Source organism: Gossypium raimondii, chromosome 9, assembly GCF_025698545.1.
Source record: "Gossypium raimondii isolate GPD5lz chromosome 9, ASM2569854v1, whole genome shotgun sequence".
Taxonomy (NCBI): Eukaryota; Viridiplantae; Streptophyta; class Magnoliopsida; order Malvales; family Malvaceae; genus Gossypium; species Gossypium raimondii.
In genome coordinates, this window is record NC_068573.1 from 20711333 (window position 1) to 20716922 (window position 5590).

The 5590-nt window shown below is 37.0% G+C and overlaps 1 non-coding gene across 1 annotated transcript; it reads left to right on the forward strand.

The window, feature by feature from the left end:
* The first annotated feature begins 3119 nt into the window (after window positions 1-3119).
* On the forward strand, window positions 3120-3226 carry LOC128032966 (small nucleolar RNA R71). Its single transcript, XR_008189304.1, has one exon. It is a non-coding gene; the product is annotated as a small nucleolar RNA R71 (small nucleolar RNA).
* The last annotated feature ends 2364 nt before the right edge of the window (window positions 3227-5590 follow it).

Here is a 5590-nt window from a genome sequence, read left to right on the forward strand (position 1 = left end):
TACCTCCATAATTATCGTATAATTCAATAGCTCCATAAGGATAAACTCGATAGATGGTATAGGGTCCTTTCCATCGGGATTTTAGCTTCCTAGGAAATAACATCAGCCTTGAATTAAACAACAGCACCTTCTGACCTTCTTTAAACTCACGAGGTTGCATATGACTATCATGCCATCTCTTTGATCTTTCTTTACACATTTTGGCATTTTCATAGGAAATCAACCTCAGCTCTTCCAACTCATCCAGTTGTAACATCCTTCTCTCACCGGCTTTCTTAAGATCAAAATTTAACTGCTTCAAAGCCCAGTGAGATTTATTCTCCAATTTAATGGCAAATGACATGCCTTTCCAAAGACTAACAGATAAGGAGTCATTCCTAACGGAGTCTTAAATACTGTTCGATAGGCCCATAATGCATCATCGAACCTTCGAGACCAATCTTTTCTACTTGGGCGTACTACCTTTTCAAGGATACCTTTGATTTCGCGCTTCACTCTTTCAACTTGTCCATTAGACTGGGGGTGATAGGCAGTAGCAATCTTGTGCTTCACATCATATTTATCAAGCAACCACTTAAGCCATTTGTTCACAAAGTGAGAACCTTCATAACTAATAATAACTCTTGGTGTCCCAAATCGTGTAAAGACATGTTTATGTAGGAATTGCATGACTACCTTAGGATCTAACATCTGATCTAGAAAATGGTCCTTTCGAGTGGCTTTGTTCAACTTTCTGTAATCAATATAGATTCTCCAACCAGTAATAGTTCTTGTTGAAATCAATTCATTGCGCTCATTTTCAACAATCGTGATTCCACCTTTCTTCGGTACACACTGCACCGGAGTTACCCACGAACTATCTGAAATAGGATAGATGATTCCTGCATCTAACCATTTGATCACTTCCTTCCTCACAACTTCTTTCATAATAGGATTGAGCCTCCTTTTCCCATCAATTCAAGCTCTTTCACCTTCTTCTAAAATGATTTTATGCATGCAAAAAGAAGGGCTTATACCTCGAATGTCAACTATGGTCCAACCAATTGCTTTCTTAAATTTTTTTAAAACAGCAATTAGTTGGTCCTCCTGATCTTTCGTTAGTTCTGCTGAAATAATCACAGGTAAAGTAGAACTGTCACCTAAATAAACATATTTCAAATGGGAAGGAAGTACCTTTAGTTCGAGTTTAGGTGGTTCTTCAATTAACAACTTGGGTTGCACAAATTCTCTGACTTCTAACGCCAACGGTTCAAATCGTATGGTTTGAATAAAATTTCTCGGATTGGCTTCTATCAAAGCCATGTTTTCTTCAGATTCTTCATCCTCCAAAGGGTTAAGATCTAAGGCTTTCTCTAATAGATCTTCCTTAAAATTTCTTTCCATAGAAACCAAGGTTTCTATCTCTTCCATAACTGAACACTCGTCTGCCGGATCGGGAAATTTCATAGTTTTAAGAATGTTAAAAGTTACCTTGTTGTCTGGAACTCGCATGGTGAGTTCGCCTTTCTACACATCAATTAACGTTCTTCCCGTGGCTAAGAAAGGTCTCCCAAGGATAATTGGCACTTCCTTATCTGCTTCAAAATCTAAAATATTGAAATTAGTAGGAAAGATAAATTTATCGACTCTTGCCAAAACATCCTCGATCTTTCCTTCGGGATATGCTAAAGATCGATCCGATAGCTGAAGCGTCACAGTTGTAGGTCTTACTTTACCTATCCCTAACATCTTGAAAATAGACTTACCTATCCCTAACATCTTGAAAATAGACTTAGGCATCAAGTTGATAATCGCTTCTAAGTCACACAAAGCTTTATCGCAGTAAAATTCACCAATGTTACAAGGTATAGTAAAGCTTCCTAGGTCTTTCAATTTCAATGGCAGTTTGTTCTGCAGGAATGCACTGCACTCCTTTGTCAAGGCAACAGTCTCATACTCACTCAATCATTTCTTGTTGGACAGTATACCCTTTATAAACTTTACGTAATTTGGCATTTGTTGTAAAGCCTCCACTAACGGAATATTGATATGTAACTGCTTCAGACCATCCAAAAACTTCTTGAATTGCACCTCTTGCTTCTGCTTGTGTTCCTGCAATCTTTGCAGATATGGAGGTGATAGAACTTCCGGTTAAACCGGAAAACATTTTTGAGTAGGTAAATCTGCATCCAAAAAGATGTTAAAATATCTTAATTCACTAAGTTAGGGTTTACCTTGTTAGACTTTGCAGATTCTGACTCCTTTGGTGTAGGAACTTCAACAGCTGGTTGATTCTTCTCAACGGGCTTATCTTTGACTTCAATCAATCGGGGTTCTAGAATTTTACTACTTCGCAAAGCCACTGCCTTGATATGTTCTTTACCCAAATTTCTTGGAATCTCATTATTGCTCGGCAAGGTTCCTTGCAGTCTATTACGAAGCTCCATAGCTAACTAACCCATTTGGTTTTCCAAATTTTTCAGTGTTGCTGCTTGGCTTTGGATCAAAGCGTCGTTCTTTGCCATGTACGCTTTTAACAAGTTCTCCAAACTATTTGATGCCTCAGCTTGAGGTGGTTTTTGAGCTTGCTGATTAATCCCTTGAGATTGGTTGGGTCTTTGCTGCAATAAGTTGTTGTTTGGTCCATTTCCTTCGTTGTTCTAAGAAAAGTTAGGATGATTATGCCATGAAGGATTGTAGAAGTTGGACTGGGGTCCTTGTCCACTCCTATTTTGATATTGGTTCCCCGCATAGTACACTGACTTGAGATTTGATGGACAATTCACAAAAAATGACCTTCCCCACAGTACACACAAGAAACTACTTCAAATGGACTTGGTGGCTGAGCTGCAAAATTATTAGTACTATTAGCGGTAAACTGTTTTAACATAGAGGAAATAAAGGATACTTGAGCTGATATCGATGTAAGAGAGTCAAATTCATGAACTTTGGCTATACGTCTTCCTGAATTTGTTTGATTTGTTGGCCATTGATAGTTATTACTCGCAATCCTCTCGATGATCTCATAATACTCATTATAAGACTTAGACAAAATTGCACCATTCGTGGAAGCATCTACCATCAATCTTGTATGTGCATTGAGACTATTATAGAATGTCACCAACTGGATACAGTGAGGAATTCCATGATGAGAACACTTACGAAGTAACTCCTTGAATCGCTTCTAAGCCTCATACAAAGACTCGTCATCCAATTGTTGGAAAGTTCTGATCTCGTTCCTCAACTTAGCATTTTTGCTAAGTGGGAAATACTTAACCAAAAAATCTCTCTGCTAGTTCTTGCCATGTAGATATGGAACTTGGTGGCAATGAATTGAGCCATGCTCGTGCTCGATCTCGCAACGAGTACGGAAACAACCTCAACCTCAGTGCATCTTCAGTCACATCGACTATCTTGAATGAATCACTGACCTCTATAAACAATCGAATGTGGAGATGTGGATCTTCTATAGGCGTACCACTAAATTGGCCCACCATTTGTAGCATTTGAAACATCATTAGTTTCAATTCAAACTAGGTTGCCTCAATATCAAGCCTTCTAATTCTTGGGTTCAACTCAATAAAAAGTGGCACAATATATTGTTTGATGCATCGATCCCTATCATTGGCAATGAGGATAGGATTTCGTACACGACCGGCTTCATTACCTTGGTCTTGATTCTGATTTCCAAGGTCCATCTCGACTTGTTTTTGAGCTATTCATTCACTTCTTTTTTGTCTGAAAGTTTGCCCAATTTCAGGGTCTACAGAGAGTAAATTGATAATTCGATCTATGCTCATAAACACCTGAAAAGAAAATCTAAAAAATTAAAAAGAATAAGTTAGTAATGTTAGAAATAAATCAAATTGAAAATAAATAATTTCACGAAAAAAATGACTATGGCAACAGTTGACAATCCTTGGCAACGGCGCCAAAAACTTGTAACGCTGGGGTTTGTGCAAGGATGACCCACCTTGGTAGAACAACAATGCTAGGGGCATTTGTGACACTATCAGTGGATAATTATATGGTGTCACGTGGGCCAATTGTGGATAAAAGGTGTAACACCCTTAACCCGTATCCGTCGCCAGAATAGGGTTATAGAGTATTACCGTACAGTCAGAAACAATTAAACTTAACTTCATTCAAAAAAAAAACATAGACCAATTATATACATACATTCTGTCCCTAAATAGAATCCTTAAGGTTCTAAAAGAAATACCTTAGAAACGATTTGGGACCAATCTAAAACAATGTGTAAAATCTTAGAAAAAGTCACAAAATTCTAAAAGAAAAATAGGGGTTACACGGCTGTGTGCCTCACATGGTTGAGGGACACGATCATTTAACAATTGAACTAAGGACACATGGTCGTGTGCCAGCCCGTGTCCTCACTCATGTAACTCTCTGAGTAGGGTCACACGGCCGTGTGCCAAGTCGTGTAACTTTCAAAATTCCCCCACACGCCCGTGTGTTAGGCTGTGTGTTAAGCTGTGTAACTCACTGACTTGCATGAAAAGGAAACTTTAGACAACACACGGTCGTATGTCTCACACTGCTGAATCACATGCCCGTGTCTTAGACCATGTGGACTCAAAATGCACCTAAAATCAAGCCATTTAATACCATTTCATACAAGACCTTTCCATCAATATACACACTTTGTATGAGCCTAAACACTTTCAAAACATACATTAATATGCCATTTCAAGTTCCAAATTCAACCAACCAATATACCATACAAGGCACCTTAATATATACACCAAAACATAACATGCCAATCAAGCCAAGCTTACCATATTTCTAACAGCATAACCTAGTTTCATATCTGCCAAAACATACCAATAATGTTATTTTTCATGCCAACCAACCTAAACTAAATAGATACTAAAGCATTCCATTAATGACCAATTTAAACCATTTAAACATACCATAAAAGGAACCTTATATACAATCACATAAAAGTGACCATAAGGACGATAAGTCCACCAACCATTCATAAACATCAAGGCCCAACCATACCAAATTATCATTTACACATTCATAAAAACATCGTTATAAACACCCTATACATTTCATTATAAACCTTAGCAAAAAAACTGCTCCAAAATACCAAATTAACTGCTGAATAGTGTGATAGGTCTCCGATGAGCTTCCAACCAAATCGAACCTTTCGATGATCTATAGGAAAGAAAACAACTAACTTAAGCAATAATGCTTAGTAATTTTGCATAAAGGCAACTTAACTACTAAACATATCAGAATAAACAACTAAACATAATTTTCATTATATCTTAAGCTAACTTTCATTTTCTATTCATTACACCTCTCATGGATAATTGGTGTAGCCTTGTATATACATATATATATTTTTCCATATAGGCATTTCATATAACTATTTCACTTAAAATTTCTTCTTACCATAAACACTTACACACTTAACATGTAATTATTCGTAATTATTCTATAAATCATCTTTCGTTTCAAACTTTCATATAAACATATCATCTCGGAATCACTTACTTTCACTAAACAATGTGAAAAACTACATAAATAGATTAATCATACTTCTTAATCATTTATGAAGCACTCATAGGATTAATCTTGAAAA